The sequence below is a fragment of the Rhinolophus sinicus genome, chromosome 3 (assembly GCF_057876585.1).
Source record: "Rhinolophus sinicus isolate RSI-liver-muscle chromosome 3, RSI-T2T, whole genome shotgun sequence".
Lineage (NCBI taxonomy): Eukaryota > Metazoa > Chordata > Mammalia > Chiroptera > Rhinolophidae > Rhinolophus > Rhinolophus sinicus.
In genome coordinates this window covers 32982066-33004057 of record NC_142503.1, presented here as the reverse complement: position 1 = coordinate 33004057, position 21992 = coordinate 32982066, and the positions used below count along the sequence as shown (strand labels likewise).

At 38.0% G+C, this 21992-nt stretch overlaps 1 long non-coding RNA gene across 1 annotated transcript in view; it reads left to right on the top strand.

Annotated features, from left to right (window-relative positions):
* LOC148758475 (uncharacterized) overlaps positions 1-18227 on the top strand; it is a 104961-nt gene extending 86734 nt beyond the window's left edge. Inside the window, exons 2-3 of the long non-coding RNA XR_016020535.1 lie at positions 10125-10283; positions 18127-18227. This is a non-coding gene — a long non-coding RNA (uncharacterized LOC148758475). The remainder of the gene's footprint in view (positions 1-10124; positions 10284-18126) is intronic.
* The last annotated feature ends 3765 nt before the right edge of the window (positions 18228-21992 follow it).

Here is a 21992-nt window from a genome sequence, read left to right as displayed (position 1 = left end):
TGCCAACATGGAACTATATGGCACATATTGGTTTCGAGCTTGCTTTTTTTTTATTCATCAATAAATGAATCACATCATTTCCCATCGTTTTTAGAAAGCATAAACTTGTGAAGTGTATCCCTCTTTAGACTGCTTGCTGTGGCAAAAGTTGAAACATTTTCATAGCAAATGAATTGTCCTTCATTTTGTTAGCACTTTGATGCAAAGACTGGATAGGCAGGAGGAAATAACTTAAATTTTTTGCTTTAAACTTCTTGATTAATTATATTGAAAGAAAATTTCTGGGGGCAGAGTGTTTTTGATTGTCATATAGTCAAACAAAATGACCAAGAGTTGTAAAAAGACCTCTAAGGAAATTATAGTTTGTGGATTTCCTGGGGACCTGCTGGGCCATTTTAGGAAAGAAATGGATGTATTTCTCCACAAACATTAGTCTGGACCTTCTATCTGTCAGAAGAGCATATGAAATACAGCTGTGAACCACTTTTTTTTGGGGGGGGGTGGGTGGAGTGCCAAGAGTCGAACTCCATAATATTCTTCACTCCCAGATTTTTTTTCTTTCATTTTTATTTCTAACAGTGTATAGAAACAAAATCAAATTAAGGCCAGGAATAGGGGTGGGGAGATTCTAAGTACATTATGTTTGAAAGTACCTACCTTTTGTAGACAAGGTCAACATTCTTTTTAGTGAAAATGTAGTTTTATTTCCCCCTTACATCACATGTTGCTTATATAAACAAAAGGAGATTACACAGTGAAACTAGAATCCAATAAAAAGTTACCTGTTTGGGGTTTTGTTAAAAACCACAGTCGGCCAAACTTGTCAAGTACTGCCAAAGGTGAGAAATCTAAACTGGTTGAAATTTAGCTGTGTTTCCTGAGCCTGAACTTGATTATTGAGTGAGTACCTGGACTGAGTCACGACGTGACCGCGCACCAGAGCTGGCAGGGCGTGCCTTCTGCGGTGTAACTGCACATGCCCACGTGACCTCCCAAGTTCATACAAATGGGATGCCTCTTCGTTTTATCATCCTTACCTCCCACGTATCTGAAATGAAGCCTATAACCCAGAGAGGATAAAACTCCTGGGAAAATAGTTGAAAGACTTTGAAATTACCAGCAGTCCTGCCTTATGCTGTCACATGACTCTGAAAGCCTTTAGCTGGTAGAACCAGAGGGCTGGAAATGATGGAAACAGGTCATTTAGTTCATTGTCCTGCCCAAGGCAGAACCATACATGTACCACTGATGGCTTTACTTCTTGTTAAAATGGTGTTTTTTTAAAAAAACATGACCCCCTCCTCCCTTTTTTTCAGTAATTACTAACTTGTGTTTACTTTTGTTTTAGTCACAGTAACTTTGTCTCACAAAGTTTTGCAGAATGAAAAAGAGGTACTGGATACTGAGTGATTTGGTTTCTCATAGAATTAATTTGTACTGTCTATGAAATTAAGGTCAAAAGGATCTAATAGGATAATAATAAGTTAAGGTAGTTGTACGCACACACACACCATCATCATCGTCATCGTCATCATCATCATTAGCATATTGTCACAGACATATTTTCAAAAACCAGTTTCCCAGTAATTAAGTTAGAGTTTGGGAAAAAGTGTATGAAAATCTCCTGGAGCACTTTACCACATCCAAAACTTTTGCCCAACATTCAATTGTGAAAAGAATTAAATTTTACATTTTTCTCATTCATAAAAACATCCAATTGTATAAGAAACAAGTGGAATTCATAAGAAATGTTGAAGCTTTCTGAAGTTGAATTCATAGCATTAAAAACAGACCTTTCGGGCCGGCCGGGTGGCTCAGGTGGTTGGAGCGCCATGCTCCTAATGTCGAGGTCACTGGTTCGATTCCCACATGGGTGGATGAGCTGTGCCCTCTACAGCTAAGATCTAAGATTTGAACAACAGCTCTCCCTGGAGCTGGGCTGCTGTGAGTAGCTGGAGGTTGGTGTGAGCTGCCATGAGCTGCCATGAATTGCCATGAGCGGACTGATGACCGGCTACTGACTACCTCAGCGGGGGCGGGGGGGGGGGGAGTGCAAGGCTCATAATACCAGCATGGGCCACGGAGCTGTGTCCTACACAACTAGACTGAGAAACAATGGCTTGAACTGGAGTGGAGGGGAGGGGCAGGAAAAGGGGGGAAAAAAGACTTTCATGTTTTGCTTCTTCTATTTTTGCCTCTAAAACATATTTTTAACAAAAAGTCTCATGCGAAACAATGCCAGATTTTCTGGTCACTTGGAATGAACTATAGACCAAAATAAACTCACATATAAACATTACGCATAAGATTACAGAGGATTTGGGAATTGAGACACAGGTACATAAAGAGTTACATAGCAAGTTAAAAGTTAACACAAGACTGTTGTAGATAGTGTATAATGAATTGCTGGATAGGTAATAGACAATTTTTTTTGAAGCCAAAGGTGGAAAAAGATCAATCACATCATCTCTATTATAAAAGAGAGTGAGAAAAGATCATCTTTAGGGCCCCCTTATAATTGAATACTACTCACCCATTCACAGTCAGTGTGATGTCGCATGACTGGATTCAGGGAAGTTGTATTTCTCTTTTTGGTACTAGCGAGAGAAACGTAAAGAAAAAGTTCCTTCTTAAGGATTTCATTGCCTTTATTGTTGGTTTTTATCGTCTTTCTATGGGGGACAGATATGTAAAGATAGAAAGAATAGTACAGAATTTATCTTGACACTATGCCTTTACATATTGCCAATCATGAAGCCTGTGTCAGTAAAAATAAATTCAAAGTTTTCAACTCCCTTTGGTGGTCGCCATCTTGGCCCACTCGGTAGCTCCTACCTTTGCTCTTTATTCCCTGTTTCATCAGTGCTCAAATATCTCCCTTGCTCTAACCTTTTTGGATTTGTCTCCTGTTTCTGACCATGTGCTTGCCCTTGAACTTCGTAGCAACTTTGACTTTCCAAGTTTTAACCCTGAGCAGCCTCTAGGGCACATTTGCCATTGGCTTTTGGCTTTTCTGGATATTGAACCCTCTGTCTTGCTGTCAAATCCTCCCCAATCTCAGCATGTAGGGACCGTGTTCGGATTGTTTCTTGAAGGATGAACGGAATCCACATAAGACAAAGTAGAAGAGCATTCCAAAGCAAGGCAATAGTGTATTCAAAGATAAAAAAGGTGTGAAAGAGTTTGACACATTCACTGTGCTGCGATGATATATTCAGATATTAAATCATTTCCAGTGGGGCTTCTGTGGCTCCATATGCAATTTGGTAAGTTGAATCTTGGTAGAACCTACACAGGGGTCTCTGCATTTGATCTAGTGCCTAGGTATCCATAGGCTGATCTTTAGGGATATTATGTTAATACCACAAGTCCATTGTTTTCCACTGTTGGCACTTTGAACAAGAGCACTCACTTCAAAGTCTGCTGTAGGTCACTCATGATCTTTTGAGATGTTTTCTAGTTCACCTGCCACCTTTACCACATCTCCACAGAGCAAGGCCTTCAATTTTCAGGCTACTTCTAACGGGTTATCTTGAAAGAGCTGTAGGTGTTCATGTGCTGCTTCACCTCTATCTTCCATGCAAATTAATGCTAAGTTTTATGGTCACTTGGAATGACCTGAAGACCAAACTAAACTCACATGCTGACAATGTGCACAGGAATATTATGGTTGTACTTGGGAGATATTTCTTTAGTACAAAATATCGCCCAATATTTAATGCCTGCTTTCAGAACCACTGATTCACGTAGCTTCTCAGGGCAAATTTATAGCAACTTAATCCACACCTGTTCTTTAAACAATACTTTTTCTTGTTGTAAGAGAGCACCCCACCTCCTACTTCCAAGACCAGTTGCTGAATGATCCCCAAATACATAACACACTAGAGAAATCTTAACAGATCCTTCAAAACACTCTGTATTCTCTAAAGAAGAGATTAAAGGCTACAACCAAAATGCAATATATGCCAGGGGAAGCGAGGTGTCCACATCAAAGTAGAAACTTAAAATCCTAGAGTAAGAAATGATTGTAAGAACCAGGGATATTATGACTGGGGAAGTGAAGGGATATGATAATTGTCTTCAAATATTTGAACATTTTCATCTGAATGAAGGACTAGACTCATCCTGCAAGTTCTCCAGGGATAGAAATAGATCCAACATGGAAGACATAAGGAAACAGATTTCAGTTCAGTATGAGCAAGAAATGTCTAGTAAATAGTACTGCAAAAACAGTAAACAAGTGACATTGGGAGCTCCCTGTCACTGACATTATAGTAAATGCTGGATTCACACTTGAAGGGAAGTGAAAAGAGTTTGGGGAGCATCTTTTCTATAAGAGCATAGGACTACTCTAAAGCAATCTGCCACAGATTTATGCTTACCTTACTCATTTAAAACAAATCTTTGAGTGTTTATTATACTCCTGGCATAGTGTGAGCTTCTAGGAATACAGAAATGAATGAGTCATAATTCCTGACTTCAAGAAACTTTCAATCTAGTGAGAGAAACACATAATAATTGAGACAGACATACAAACAAATGAAGGCAGCGTCATCGAATTGGAACTGATGTTTTTATTATCTCTGCCCCACTGGGAACTAAGCTTCTCAGAGGCAGATACATTGTTTGTTTTGCTCACCATTGTATCTCCAGCACCTAATATAGTATCTGGCATGGACTAGGCACTCAATGAATTTTTGTTGGCTGAATTTGTTAAATAATATAAGTGAATATTCTGATTGTGATTAACCTAGTGGGGTACTAAGGAGGGACTGTTTAATGTTATCTGACAGGATGGGAAGTGTTCAGAGAGGAGATGATTCTCCTTCATCTCTAACCTCTGAGCAGGAGTGTGATCTGACATGGAAGAGAAGCTTACCGTCAAGGAGACATGGCATCTAATCTTGTTCAAGGGCAAGTATATGAAACTGCATTGTACCTGCTGAGATGATTAGCATTTTCACATTGTTGGAGCATATAATTTGGGCAGTGAGTAGTAGGAGACAAGTCAGAAAAGGCTGTAGGAGATTGAATGATGAAGCACGTTTTCATGTATTAAAGACATTTAATGAATAGAGTAACATGATCATATTTTCTTTTAAGGAAGAAAACTCTGGTAGCAGTGCAGAGGGGATGGAAGAGTAGATTGAGTAAAACCAAAGTGGAGATCCAGGAGCCTACTGCGATCATCCAGGAAAGAGACAAGGACTATCTAGAAGAGGGCAGTGGCAGTGAAGACAAAGGGATGGAGATAAACTTGAAAGAAATATTTAAGGGACATAATTTATGGGACTTCGTGACTGATGGGATATAGATGTGGAGGTGGGTGGGGCTGGTAAAGTAGTTATAGCAAGGAATGAAAGACCAACATCCATGGTATTGAGTTTTGGCAACGTAAGAAATATATATGGAAATACAGGAGATGGAGGATTTTGGGACTTACGGCTTATTGAGCAGAGAGAGCCCTAGAGGGCCTCATAGTGGCCACTTGCTTTTGTAGAATAATGGTCTGAGCAGAGAGCGTGTATTGCAAATCTACGTATACCAAGGTGAAGTGAGTGAACAAAGTGACCAAAGGAGAGTGTGTAACGAGAAAGGAGGAAAGTATGCGAGGAACATAAATGTTGAGGCAGGCGAAGCTTCCATCAACGAGGATGTGGCACCAGTATGAGCCTCGGTGGTTAGCAAGGGCCATCACTAGAATTTGGCATTGAAACATACTAACTTTCCCCCCCAATATACATAAGCTTTTTTGGCTCTTTATTGGCAGCTAGTCTGGTCTACTGAGAATGGTTCTGGACAATATCCAGAAACAAATTTAGTGCCTGAGGAGGAACATTGTGAAATCAGTAAGAAATCAACTGTGCTGATCCAAATGAGCAAAATAGTTGTTGGGTTGGTGGGTACTCCAAGCAAAAATGTTTAAAGGAACCTGAAAATTCTACTTCTCACTTGACTGAAGGTCAGTTACATTTCATTTTTGTTGAGTCTTGGATCCCAATTGGGTGGAACTGCTGCTCGCTGCAAGGCAGCCCCCTCCTTTCCTTTGACACTGCTCTTGTTTTACCATGAACACTGAGTGACCTCAAACACATTTTTTCTTCTTCTAAAATTGTAGGAACAAGTGACTTGAAAAAAAAATGAAACTCATGAGAGAGCTATCTCTCTTGGCTCCTGAAAAGGCTGCTTCTTAATTGCCCCAAGAAAGATGAAGTGATGTTACTGACCCCATTTCTCAGGAATGATAAATGGATCGCTTCAGCAATAAATACAAGAATAGATACTGGCTAAGACTCAGAACTTTATTTTTGCCTTATATGTTTATCATGGATTCAACCAATTAAAAGCTGAACCAAACTAGAGCTCAAGACATCACTTTTTCAATATTGCAAGGATTTCAAATGTAAAATCACTAAAGACATCATACGCACTTTGAACATCTCTTCCCCTCCCCAAGTTCCATGTAAATAGAGTATGTTTTTTGCATTGCACCATTAACTGAGCTAGGTTATCAATTTTTCTCCTGAACAAAGTTTGGAGGCTTTCCTCACAATTTCCTTATAATATAATTACAGTATTTTGAAGGAAATAAGTCACCAGGAAATATTTTTTAAAATTACTGACAACGATATCTGCTTAATTTTAGAGGGAATCAGGTTTAGAGCTTAAGGGACAAAAATGACAGAACTGTATCTCTTTATTTGGTTATCTACAGAGAGAGGTGCCTCTACTCTTTGCAAAAGACAAACAAAATCCTTCATCTCTTAAAAAAAAAAAAAAATCAAGTGTGTAGACAGAGTCCCAGAGAGCAGTTTCCAGCCTCTCGACCTCAAGTGGAAAGGTGCTGGCTCGGTTATTAAATGGGCATCAGCTGTAATCAGATGGCCATCCGCTGTGGCTGGATGGCCATCAGCTGTTACTGCCTAGCCATTAGCCACTGATATAACTGCCATGGCTGCGTTGGTTGGTTAGTTGGCAGAGAAGCAGACGGCGGATTGCACACAGTGTGGAGCCTGCTTCCTGTATCTCCAACCCAGCTGCTAGAGAGACTATAGTGGTATGACTCCCCTATCTATGGCTCCGTGGGTGTTCCTTTTTGGCCTCATTATGTCCTGAGTTCTTATGTGGGGAGCGGGACCAGAGACCCTGCATGACATCAAGTAAAAGTTCTTTATGGGAGGTATGATGGTAGAAAGGCCCAGGAATTTATTTTATTTATGTGTTGATTTATACCTCACATTCCCCCCCGCCCCCCAAATGATTTAAGGCCGCCAAGAGAATGTGACTGAAAGATTCAAAAGGTTTGTTATAGAAAGGATGAAAGTACGTTACTTAGCAGTCATGGTTCTGAACTAGATATGAACTTTTTTTAATGGAATAATTTGAAGGACAACTTTCTCTTTTTGTCCTCGCTCTCTCTTTATCTACTTTGGTATTTATTTAACAATGTTTATTCTATTCTTTGCCCAGTTTTAAGCACTGGGGACCAAAGAAGGTATAAGATTGAAATGGGCCTTCAGCATTGTATGTGGGAGATGAGTTGAGTGGTCATCACTTTGCTGAGAAATTGCATAAATTATTATTTATGATTAAAGAGAAAGTTGTGCTCATACTCATCAGATGTTTAATTGTTTCACTTGACTAGCATTTCCCCAAACTTGGTTAATCAACAAATCATCAGAGACACCTGTGAAATATGAAGATTCTCAGGACTCATCCTTGGACCTTTAATCCAGTGAGGATGGGACTCTCTAGTTTTAACAAGGAGCTAGGTGATTTGGACACTTAGCAAAGTATAAACAACATGGTACAAGAGTATGAACTCTGCCTGGGCAGGGACCATGGCTTGTTCACCTCAGTGTTTAGTGCTTGGTATAGTGCTGGGCACATAAGAGGTACTCAATAAATGTTTGTTAAACAGAATAGTAGACATCTCTACAAATAGCCCTCTGGAAGGACTCACTTCTTGTTATATTTCCACCTAACTTCATTGCTATCTGTACTTTTCCTCTCCGGATGCTTTTCCTGCATGATATAAACACTCCTCTCTGCTTACCATGTCTTAACATCCTCATGTCATTTGGATTAATAGCATCAGTTTGAACAGAAAATTAATTACCTAGCAGGATATTACTCAGTGTCTTTTGGCCTTCACCCGGATGTTCTCTATGTAGCAAATCTGTGTCTACAGAGCTGGGTGTAGATCAGTGTTAATATTATAACCTGCGTTTATGCAATAGCTTTCTCTCAGGACTAAAATCCTTTTTCAGGCATTATTTAGCAAGTACAATCTATTCATCCTACTGTAGGTGTGTATGTTGTCTTAAGGATGCCTGACACATGAGTCTAGGTGATTGGACCACCAAGAATTTAGTGGCAGTGATCCTTCCACCTGGTTGCTGGGCCTCCGGGTGCCTGAAAAAGGTGTGTCCCAACAAGCAAAGGCATCTCACCCTCAGACAAGCAATAGTTTGACACTTAGTTTATAACTAGGTGTTACCTTAGCTGGAGGGGTAAAACAGGGCTGGGGCAGGCCAAGGGAGGAGTGTCTTGGCAGAGAGGATATGGTCGATGGAACCTGGATCTCAGATGGGAGGACAGGACAGGAAGACTCTGACCCAACAGGTCAGAAATGACAACTGGTTGAAAATGAAATTGAAGATTGGCATGCTGAAGAGATTTCCCCAAGGTCACTGACTAGTTGACCCAACCATGGATAAAACTGAACTTTGACCTAAAATTCAGTCACCAGACCACATCCTGTAGAGGGAATACTCAGCATCCTCAAAGGTCTAGTCAGTGAACTTGGCTGGGTTGTGATTTGATACATCTCTGTGTTGTCTGGACAGAGCTAATCAAAAGTTTGTCCTCTGAGAAGTTTTTTTTTCTTTCTTTTCCTATTGAGCCCTTGATTCTAGGAGAAAAATTCCTGAGGTTATTTATACTATTGCCTCTGAGAACACATGTGGAGGAGCATGTCTTAGTCAAGATAAATTTTCATAGACAAATTTCCATAGACAGTTATCAAGCACTGAGTCTTATCCTGACAAGGCATGTATTTCTATAGTATTGGTTAGTAGCTGATACCAGCTAGCATCAGATAATATTACATCAAATTTCTTTTCATTTGTGGTTTGACTTTTGCATATTCTGAGAAGACAAGTATGAATCACAGGTATTCAGCTATCTAACAGGTTCTCAGTATTTGCCAGTCTCTGTAGTAACTTGAAAATTTCCCGGTTGGCTTATAGCCAGTGGGCCCTCTAGGCAATATAAGGTGCTTATGGAAACCTAGTGTGCTGATTACTTCTGGGATCTTTGAACCCCAGGGATGGTTAATGTTTTGCATAGTAAAGAATACTAATGAGATAGACGGCTGGTCTCCAACCAACCTCTCCCCCTCCCCCCCAAGAAGCTCTAGCCTTAACCCAGATGTAAATCTTAGTACTTTTTTTTTTTTTTTTTTTTAATTGAACTCACTAACCCCCTATTAAGGCTGTGGCTGATGGAGTGAGAATTAGTTTTTTCAAAGAGTTTATAATTTTCCCTCCAGAAACAGAAACATAATGGCATAATCATTGAAGAGGATTTTTCTACAATGGAAAGTCTTATTTTCAGTACAAGGAGTGAGTCAAACTCTACATATAACAAAGAGTGACAATCTCATCTATCATTTTTGACTCATTTTGTGATACTGTACAAGCTTTTTTACTCCTCCCCCGATCTCTGATGAACCTTAGGAAAAGCCTATTATGGAGTCCAGTGAAGCTACATTTTTAAAATATCTTCTGAGAACAGAGAATTTATTCTTTATCACAACTCTCTAAGATAGATATTTTCATTGACATTTTACCACAAAAACTAAGCCTGAGAGAGGTTAAATAATTTTCCAAGATCACACAGTTATCAAGAAGTAGTGGTAGGACTTGAATTAGTGTCTGCCTAATTTCAGAACCAAGCAGCCCAATGGTAATGGGGAGTTGGGGAAACAGATGAGGGGTTGAAAGACTGTAGTTCTTGGCTTGGCTTTACAACTAAGTGGCAACTGAATGTGTGGACTTATGAAATTTTATTCTTGCCAGTATCTGCCCCCATCTGAACACTGCTTTCATTTTATTCCACAGATACATTTGTGAGGGTCTTGTTGACAGCTCTGGCACCAAATTTTCAACCACAATGAGAGACCCAAAGACGTCAAGGAAAACTCAAAGCAGCCATATTCAGTTACAGACGACAAAGACTAAGAGGTCAACACAGAGGACACTCTGAAAGTGAATGTTTAGGTAAATGCCGATCTGGCCTTGATTTTGTCTCCTGAACTCCTATGTTCAGTGGTTGGGTATAGTTCTGAGGGTTGTTCTGTCTCTCTAAAGCCTTTAGAAAATTTCCAGGCCCTGCCTCAGTGGAGTAAAACAGTAGTTAATTTAAGGACTGTCAAGGATTCCTTTTAAGCTTTTCTAAACTATTAAGTATTCTGGGATCTAGTGTCAATTGCTCTAAAAATTTAAGATTCCACTTTTGAAGAAACATATGATTCGAAAATATAAACTTTATAAAAACTAAATCAGAGAAGTCACTGTATAAGTTAGCCTCTCTGAATAAAAGAATAATTTCTATTTTTCATTTTATTTGTGATATTCTCTAGTACATCCAAAACAGGATTTAATTTTCAAATATTTGTTTTTCACACAGTTTTAACAGGCCATATCTGTCTTCTGCAGCATCCCACAGTGGTCTGTTAAAAGATTTATGTGTTTGTCTTGGATCTCCAATTAGCTAGCTGTGTGTTCTTGAGCAAGTCACCTCACCTTTTACATGGTCATTATTTGTAAATAAGAGATTGAGGTCTTTGAAATTTTATGGTCTCTGACAGGTCTTAAATTCTGTGATCTTATGGAATACTGTTTGGTTGTTTTTTTGTTTTGTTTTGTTTTTTTAAAGAAAATCCCCAAACTAATAGTTTCCTTATAGAATTATAATTTATCATACATAAAATTACTACTAATAATTCCTTGCTGTTTCCTAGAATGCTATGGTTGAATGCATTAGTTATTGGGAAGAGCTAAGGAAATATCACTTTACATATACCTTTTTATTTAAGGGGAAAAGTGTGTGGTTCCAAGTATTTTATGAAGAATAAAGTGCTGTGCTTGTCTGTTAAGCTGTTTAACACACACAAAGAGATGAGGAGGATAAACTTTATAAAAACTTTACGGGCTGTGGGAGGCTGGAAGTAACTTCAATTTTATTCAGAAATGAACATTTTATTTCCCAGTATTTCAGTGTTGGAATTGTAATCATGTCTTTGTTCTCCTCTTCTTTTTCTTCTGGCCAAATAAGCAGACATGTTGTTTTACATAGCAAGGGTGTTGATGGTGTCTGAAAAGAAAACAATCTGATTTTTGAGCAGATTGTTTTTTATGGGTCAGCACTTTTGTGACTATAACAGACCGTGACTGATTAAGACAAATGGTTGTTGGATGACATGAAGGAAGGAGAGGTTCCTTTAGTGAGCGACTAGAGAGGGTAATAATTCTGGGTTTTGAGAGCTGCCAGGAGTCTCCAGCCATTGAGCACACATTCTAGCTATGGACACGGAAGCTTGGCAAAATCAGGTCTCATTTGGAAAACCTTCTTATACTGGGACACGTCAGATTTCCAGTTGAAAAGAATGAATACTGATGATACCCTAATTAAAGACAACTCTGATGAGACATGATAACTAAATGCAACGCATAATGTTGGATTGAATTATGGACTGAAAAAAATCTGTATAAAGAATGTCACTAGGACAAATGGCAAAATGGGATTGTGGGCTGTGGATTAGAAAATAATTTATAAATTTCCTGATTTTATTTATTATACCGTGGTTATGTCAGAGAGTTCTTAGGAAATACACACGGAAATATTTAGGAGGAAAAGGGCATAACGTATGAAACTTATTCTTAATGGATTCATAAAAAATTATATACACACATAGAGATAGTAACTGATAAAGTGACTTGGCTTGCAAATATTTTGTAAGTTTGAAAATAAAAAGTTATCCCCCCACCAAAAAATAAGTAAATAAAAATAAAAGATGGCTTGATTTTGCAGAATTGGGGAAAAATGTTAATAAGTTTATTACATTTCCTTTGGCCAGGACCAGCAAGCTGGTGAACTTCTAAATTAGAAATTCAAGGATTTAGCTGAAAATAAAAGCCTTAAGCTTATTGGTACCATGAAACCGTAAGCCTTGCCCTCTCTTCTTACTCAACATCACAACCTGTTCTTTTGTATCATTATTCTTTGTCCTGAATCAGTCTGGGTAAGAGCTTGAGTTAATCAGTTCCACTCTTTCAGAAAGTCTTTCTAATACCTTGACCTAAGTCAGAAGAAATATGTGTAAAATATCCCCAGGAACTGGGGGAAGATTTCAGTATTTTTCAAGTTAGTGGGCCTTTTTTGCTGTAAGTCAAGGACCACAGATTATATTTCACTTGTCTCCCACCACAGCTTAGTTTCTTCTCCCTTTTTTCACTGTAAAGGGAAAAAACCCAAATCCGGCTTTTGTGAAGCTGTGTGTGTGTGTGTGTGTGTGTGTGTGTGTGTGTGTATGTGTGTGTGTGTGTACGCATGCAATTTCAGCCACCTCAATTACCAGGAACAATACTGCACAATTAATACTGCACAGCAATCTGTTGCCCCTCCTAAGGGTCAAATTAAAATTGACACATCTAATCGTGTTTTCCCTAAAACTCGTGAGTTGCAGGAGGAAGGGCATCGGTGGGCTAATAGGAGGAGGACAACAGAGTAGGGTCTTTTTATTTGAATGGGAGTATTTGTTTTTAAATGTGGAGTTTCATTGCTCCTGGAGCAGGAACACATAATGCTGGAGATGCCAGTCTCGTATTTGCAATTCTCACCCAAAGAACTACCTTTGATCTCATCTGGAGTTCATATTCTGGGAGTCTTGGGGAATAAAAGTCTTTTTTTTGCTACTTCATGGCTGTAAAAGCATGTCTGATTTGGGGACTTCATATAAGCTGCCTGTGAAGTACAGGCTGCTTTGAAGGAATCTGGTCAGCTGTAACATTCCTGGAGAAGCAGGATGTTCAGAGAATTCTTCTTCGAAATAAAGATCCACATCACAGTTGTGAGGCTAAGGGGGTTAGAAGGATACTTTCGCCTTCAGGGTGTCCCATCTCAGCCTGTAGGTACTAGTCTGGGCAGGTAACTAGTCTGAGCAAGCTACGCTTTAGTTGACACCTTCAGGATGAACAGACAGGGAGAAACTTGTAGTCATTTTTCTTGGCAGAATCCACAACCCAGCCCAAGTTAATTATGTCTGAGAAGAAGAATAGTGTCTGGGCACCTGCAATTTCCAATTTGGTACCTCATTTTCCAGTGCCAAGTATTCTATCAAGCCATTCACATGTAGCTTCACAAAGTCCCTTCCTGGTTTCACATCAGACAATGGGAACACTGAGTTTAGAAACTTCTATATAATTGTCACTGTTTACTGAGAACTTCATATGTGCCAGAACTGATTAAGTGCTGTACGTGCATCCTGTCATTTAATCTTCATAACAACCCTGTGAAGGAGGTATTATTATTGCTCCCACTTAGTAGTTGAGAAAACTGGAGCTTAGAGAATATTTTGCCCCAAATCATATGGGTAAATAATGTGGAACTGGTGCTTGAAATCAATCTGACAGACTGAGAGACAAAGATTTGTATGAAGTTCTATCTACAAATAAATACATTTTCTTTTAACGTTCCTATGAATAAGTAGGTGGACATTATTGGTTCTGATTTCATAGACAGACCTAACTTAGGGGTATTTGTCCAGAACTATAGATTTGTTAGAGCAAAACCCAGAACTGCTATTCTCTGTACTATTTAAATCAGTTCCTTTTACCACGAATAGATGTTACTAGCAATGTGTTGTCTTTGCAAAGGCTCTGACTTAAGGATTAGGAAAGGCTGAGAAAAGTACATTGGAAAATATATAATTTGCTTCTCTACTAACTCCTTCCCAACAAACCATACATGTGCAAGGCTCATCTAAAACAAAAAATAAAACAAGACAAGAAAGCAAACAAAAACCACCTCTCTCAACCCTGCATCCTCCTCTATCTGTAGTTTTATTTGTCTTTTTCTATTAGCAGTCAAGTTTCTTAGAAAAAAGTAAATAATTACAGTTTCTTTTTCTTTTGACATCTTGTCCATTCTTAAAGCTATTGCAATCTGTCTCTTACATCTCTCCACTGCACTAAACATCTCTGGAAAGGTTATTAATTTACCCAATATCAAATTCAATGGATCCTCCTCCCTGTCAACACTTTATTATAGAATTTTCAATCATTCATAAGAGTTGAAAAAGCTATACAGTGACTATGTGTAGATCTAACACCTAAATTCTACAATTAATATTTTACTATATTTTCTTTATCTATTTATTCTTGTATCCATTAATCCATCCAATTCAAAGAAAGTTGAAAACATCAATATATGAAGACTTCAGCCCTAAGCACTTCAGTATGTATGTTATTAACTAGTGTTCAATGCATTCTTTTTTAATATTCTTTCCTGACTTGAATTTGGCATGGTATCTTGTCCATTCTCAATGCCGAAACTCTCAAATTCAGCCTTAACCTCTCCTGACTCTGGTATTCAATTGCGTAGTGAACAGTCAGGTATCAGAGTCTTCTTATAATTTCATTTTCCTTGTCACTGTTTCTTTTTTACCTCTATGGCCTTTCCCTTTCAATATATTTTCTGTTCCTTTTTCTTCTACCCATTCCTTAAACGTTGGAGTGTTTGCTCTTTCTGATTTTTGCTGTAATTCTTTCATATCTCTGTCACTTTCCTGTACCTTAGGTTTGGTTCCCCAAGAAACAGATATAAGATGGAGGTTTGCATGTAGGACATTTACCAGGGAGTGTTCTTCAAAACAACACAGTGAAGGAAGCAGGATGCCATTATTATAGAGGCCACAGCCGACCCCAAGAAGAGCCCTGGAGTTTGGATAGCTCTTCAGAACTGTTCCAAATCAAGGCAAGATGGTTAGGCCTTTCACCCTTACATGAAACAGTGATTAGACATCCACTGTCCACCTTGGGCCTTCTTGCTGAAGCCTCTGTGGTATTATGCTAAACTAAAACCCAGACTTCGGGAAATCACTGCTACAAATTATTATGTACTATGGCTTACCCTGGTTAGAGACTGCGCTATCTCTGAGAATTATTGTTTGCTCAAGGAAAACTGTGTGTGTGTGTGTGTGTGTGTGTATCCAAAGTTACCAATGAGAAACTAAGGAATTCAAGAAGAATCAGGTGAGGAGGACATATCTTTGTCACTTTCTAGCAGAGAGGGCGTGAGGTGTGCCTAGACTGGGAACTGGAGCTGTCACATATGGCAGACTACAAAACTCCAGCTGTTACCTTTCATCTCATAACCAAACTACCACTGTCCTGTTTAAATGCTCTGTCTTCCCCAATTATTTTATGAGATGAGCTCACACTCTTGAATTTTATATTTTACTCCCTCTCATTTTTCTCCTTACTGATTTTTTGTCTACTTGTTCTATCAGTTATTGAGAGAGGATATGTTGAAATCTCTAGTTGTAATTGTGGGTTGTCCAGTTCCTCTTTTAAGTTCTATTGCTTTATGTATTTTCAAATATTGTGTTTGAGATATTTATATATTTATGATTATTATGTCTTCTTGATTCTCTTATCATTTTAAATGTCCCTCTTTATCCTTGATAATAAGTCTTGTTCTGAAGTTTACTTTCTCTGATATGAATAGAACCACTTTTGCTTTCCTATGCTTAGTGTTTGCATAGTACCTGAGTCTTTTATTTAAATTTAGTTTCTTGGAAACAGTATATCATTGGTTTTTGCCTTATTATATAGTCTGATAATCTCTGTCTTTTAATTGGAATGTTTAGGCCATTTACATTTAATATGATTATATAGCTTTGTTAAAATTTATCATCTTGCTATTTGTTTCTATTTATCCTATATCTCCTTTGTTTCTTTTTTCCTCTTGCTGTCTTTTGGATGAATTGAGTATTTTGTATGATTGCATTTTCTTTACTGTTGGTTTATTGGTAATAACTTTGTTTCAATTTTTGGCAGTTACTGTTGGATTTATAGCACACATCTTTAACTTATTATAGTTTACCTTTAAATAATATTATATCACTTCATATTTAGTGCAAGAATCTTACAAAAATATTTATTTTCACCTTCTATCCTTTGTGGAATTTTATATATATATAACCTCACAAAACAAAGCTGTTATTATTGCTTTAAACAGTTCTTTATTTTTTCAAAGAGATTTGAAAAAGTTCATTGTATTTACTCACACATGTACTATTCCTGGTGCTCTTTATTCCTTTGTGTAAATCCAAATTTCCATCTGGTGTCATTTTCCTTCTGCCTGAAGAACTTCCTGTAAGTGCAGCTCTGTTGGTGATGAATTCTCTCAGCTTTTGTTTGTTCCAACAATCTTTATTTTGCCTTCATTTTTGAAAAATATTTTCACTGGATGTAGAATTCTACGTTGACAGTTATTTTATTTCATCACTTTAAAGATGTCATATCATGAAAAGCAAGCCTTGGAGTTTAGTGTTACACAGCCTGCATCACCATCTGTGGCAATCCTGTGTTCCAATCTAGCCACACTTCAGGGGCCTCTCTGCTCGTGTGTGATAGAGATATGTCCTCCTTCACCAATTCTTGAATCCTTCTAGTTTCCCCCTGGCAACTTTGGATGGAGCACGTATACACGCACACACACACACACACACACACACACACACACACAGACATGTTTCCTTGATCAAATCATAATTCTTAGAGACAGTGCAGTCTAATTCCCTATTAAAGCAGACAAAGATTTTCCTCAAATCAGTGTTATCTGCGTACAGCAGTTTACTTAATCATGCAGAGAACATTCAATTCCCAGTTTCTGCTGTTTGGATTCCATATTGTATCTAGCCTTGCGCAAGATACTGTATTAATAGTATGAATAGATAACAGGGTTATCTTCTTATAACATCCTCTTTTGTTTATACAAAGAAGTGGCAAAAATTTTGAAATGATAGTTTTTCCTTATATTGGGCCTCGTCGAGTTCTTAATCTGCTCCCGATTGAAGGAAATGTGGCTGTGTGTTTGTTTTTCTTAACTTTCATTTACGCTGTACAATATCATTCCCCTTCCCTTAAAGATAGGACTGATAATTTTCTCCTTTGGAATCTTATTGTATCCTTGAGATCAAGCATAACACCTATAGCACTTCACTGCATTTGTTTATTTGCACGTTACGTTTTATTCTATATACTTTAGAAGAGAAAAATCTGTACTTTTGTTCCCAGAACATTGCAAAATGAATGAGACATATCTTCTAAGACATGTTTGTTGATTGATTGAATGAAAGAATGAATGAAGTCCTACATAATTATTTTGGTGCTATTGCCTGAATCTTGATATTAATCAAGGATGTGAGATGATCAGTATTGTTCAGTTTTGATTTTAGCACTAGCAGCATGATTTCTTAATTTGCATAGCCAGTTTATTTTATGAAGTCAATTTGAAGATTTCAGCAAGGAGTATGTTTGGTGAAATAAACCTGTGATCTCTTGCACAATCTTTTAGTGTAATAAAAAAACTTGGAGAAATCAGTTAGTAGTTGCTTTTTGAGGATGTCTGCTGTTAAAAAAAAAAAAAAGAAAGGTCTAGTAGAAACTGGATGGAGAAATAATTTGAAGTGGTTAAATTCTTTAATGCATGAGACCAAGCCATGACATAAAAATATATAAAAAGGGCTTGGAAACCTGGCAATTGTGTAGATCCTGTGAGAACTCAGACCTATTCATTTATACCTCTCCCGACTGGCACCAGAGGGGTCAGGAAATTAAGCAGAAGAGTCTCTATTATCTCCTTTTTTTTTTATTATTGCTTGGAGTCCAAGTGGAATGCTTTGGCAGAACCCTAGAGACCAATAGTTTGTCCAATCTAAATATATTGAAAGTTACCCTTAGGAATGAACAGTAGCCCTCTGATTCTTGATCAGTCCACAGAAAATTTAATTTGTTTATTTTATAAGCTGGTCAAATATCCATCCATAATTTCCAGAGTTAACATCAAAGAAGCAACACAAAAGGACTCATGTATATGAAACTATTTGGAAAAGAAAAAGGAAACAGAACATCGCTGTATGCATGGTACTGATGGACTCCTGGGAGGACATTTATTGGAGGTAAACGGGGATGTTCAAAATTTTGTGTAATTTAGTTTGAGAGCTATTTGTACTGAGAGAACCTTGGCAAGGAGTACGAATTATGGACTCAGACTTAACATTGTTTTTCAAAGAATGAACAGTCTTGCATGTTAAGAGGACAACAGAATTAACACTATTCTGCTCACTTTTTGGGTCACATCTGTGCTGCAGATTTGGCTCTTAGTTGAGTGGTTGCATTTCATAGTCCTGGGTCCAGGAAAACACGGTCATGAATTATTATGATTATAAGTGCACACGTGTGCTGAAACACAAGCATAGATGCCCTTACATGTACCTCCTCATTAATGGTGCTACAATTTTAGCATGAGCTAGATCTTGTGGATTGTTATTTACATGTTTGTTTTTTCTTCCAACAAGTGACTGAAATTAAGAACTTATTTGTGAACTGGTTGTAGCTAGAACCATAAACTTGGAAACTTTTAGGACAGTGTATATTTTAATTTCATGACCCTAACTTTGGTGTGTGTGCTTTGGTTTGTTATATTTTAGTGCTATGTGCAAATTGTATTTACTGTATTTACTGTAGTTCTGGGACATGTGCAGCTGATAGACTTCTTCAAATATTATTTATTGTGCAGTAGTGGTCTTTTTAGCATATGACGTAAGTAAGATCTTAGCCTTCAACTGAGAGGTCGCAGGGATGGTTCTCAGTGTGTCCTGTCTTGGAGCCTTGCAGTTTTGCTCCCATCAGACTACATTTGCAATTATGGATCTTCAAGATGGAGCATAGCTCATGTCCAAATTGGAATTATTCTTTCAATTTTAAAACATTTAACATCCAGAAATCAAGTTCCTCTCACATCTGTTTCTAAGAGACTGAATAACATGGCCTTGACCTTGAAAATTTTGCATGGTGATTTAATACTGTTCTTTGGAGTTAGAGAACTTGCTTTGTGAGTTGGTGCTACTACTTATAAGTACTCTCTTTTTTTTATTAGTGACATGTGGCTATTAATGACATCTAAATCATGCGGTTAGTTTGAAGCGCGTGTAAAGTACCTTTCACAGTGCTTGGTGCCTGGTATGCACTCAATAAATATAGGCTATCCTTATTATGATTAAAATAATTATTAGTATAGTTCTACTATAAGAAGGGCTTAACCAATATCTATCATCTATTTACTCTCTGAGAAAGTGATCAGCTACCAGCAAATGTCTAGCTTCATGGAAGATCAGGTAAATGTAAATTGCAATGTTATGTGCATCACAGACATAGAGAAAAGAGCCAGATATGGCTGTAAATTTCACTAGGGCTTTATTTTTTAAAAAGCATAATGATATGAGAAAGCTAAGTCAAATAAAGAGCATTATGAAATCAGCACTATTTTAATATCACATGAACAATTACATGGGATTATCCTAGAGTGATTTCCAGTTGACTTACTCTATAACTCAAACCAGTACATTTTGTACACACATATGCAAGCATACACTTGTACGTGAGCATGTAACATCATTGATTTAGGAACAAAGACTCCCTGAGGGAGTTTCAAAAACTATGCTTTGTCCCAGAGTGTTATTCTATATTTTACGTCCACTTCTGAGTCAGCAGAAATGTGCGTAGAATCATATAAAGTCTGATAACTCCCCTGCTAGCCCATGAAGCCACATATGGGGGTGGTGTGAATTACTTATTCTATCCTAGGTCTGGAACATGTCATTACCACAAAATTCATTCCCTATGTAATCATCAGGGCCGATGGTAATATAAGAACAGTTGGGGCATGAAACCACAGTAGATTTTCAGAATTGTCTAGCATATGGTGGATCAGACACAGATGTCTTACCTTCTGCTATCTGGGGAAGCAATATTGTGCTGCAGGCTGGGCAACAGGCCACAGACTTGAGGGCTGAAAATTCTAACCTGTGGTGTGATCTGCACCTAGTCACTTGATTTCTTTATATGTAGATGAGTATATACTCAGAGGCCTATCTATATGGTTGCAAATAGTCTTCAGAAGAAGCATTAAAACAAACAAGGGAGCCTCCTTTGAAAGTCCTCGGATTGTAAGGGCCAAATCAACAAACCATTTGAGTAAGGAGCAAAGGCTATCCAGTCCCACTTTGCCTACCAAAATGTTGTGGGAGGATGATGATAAACCAGCTGTTCAACTGTTTGTATACCACGGAGTGGAATTACTGTAGACTTATATAGTTGGTATAGATCCTGTGGTCCCTTTCTGTGGCTCTCAGTTTGCTCAGGGCATTGAGGGACAATGAGAGCCAGCATAATATAATGGTAAAGAATTTGGGCTTCAGAGACAGATGGTCAAGCATTTGAATCCCAGTTCTGCCATTTACTCTTGCCTGACCCCTGACCTTGGGCAAGTCTCTTAACCTGTTTCAAACTGTCTGCTCATCCATAAAATGGGAAAAATAATTGGACTTAACCTCATAGTGTGCTTATGTGGATCATAGGAAATCCTTGTTATATTGCTTAGTTCATAGCTGTTGATAAATGTAAGGTGATGCTATTGTTATGCATGCAAATGGGTGAGGTACAGGTAGTTCCACTGTAGACTATAAAATTAGAGCTCAGACTTCATAGGTAACTAATTCCAAGGGGATTGTGAGGATTATCTGCCAGCACTCCATGAGCCCAGGAAAACAGAGTGAGATTTGGAGGATAGTGGATGATTAGTTAATGTCAGCATTATAAGGCATTATGGGAAATCTCCAATCCTGAAACAGTTTAATTGTATTTATTCCCAAAGGTTGCTGCGAAATGTAAAATGAGATAGGGTCTACAAAGTGCCAATAACAGTGCTTGGTATGTAGTAGGCACTCGAGGACAACGTTTTTCATTCTTTTGTTTCTTGGGTGTAAGTGCCTTGGACATGTAGCTTAGGTTTGTCTCAGGGTAGTTGGGGCCACTGTAGGAGCTGGCTTTATCTCAGGAATTCACAGTAGGTACCCAGGTCCACGGTGGAGTCTACCTGAAGGACTCCTATGATATTGTATTGGTTATAAGACCAATAGGGAGAGAGATCCTATGAGACAGAGGCAGTATGATATATGAAAAAGAGTCTAAGGAAAATGACTCAGAAGTGTTGTGTTCTAATCTTTGTTCCATGACTTACTGGTCTTGTGACCTAAGTGTTTTACTGATAACCCCCTAAATTTTGTTTTTTTTTGTCATTAAGATGGGGGAACTATTTTATGTTGTAGAATCTACGGTGATAGTATAAAAACCAAATGTGAACATGTGGTGTAATGGAAGTACTTTGAAGATGGCAAAGCATGGAAATAAATGGAAATTGAGAAGTTAAGTATGTTGGAATCAACCTGGAGCCTCTCAAGTAGGACAAAGCTAGGTCTTGATCAAGTTGTCTGATCTGGTTGAGGATAATGTCAAACTCAGTTTTGTTCCTCCTGAAACCTCTGACTGCACTTCTCATATGGATCTAAGCTTTAGAAGGCAACTCAGCTCAAATACCATCTCTTCCATTAACTATCCTCCAATCCTCTGCCCCATCCCATCAACGATGGAGATAATTGCTACGTAAGATCTCTAAACATCTCTAATCCCTTATCCATATTAGCATTGTTCAATAGACATATAATATGAGCCACATATGTAATTTTACATTTTTCTGGTAGTCATATTAAAATGTTAAGAAGAAACAGGTTTGAGTAATTTTAATATTTTATTTAATTTTAATCTTTTAATATTTTATTTCTGCTATATTATAATTTAAAC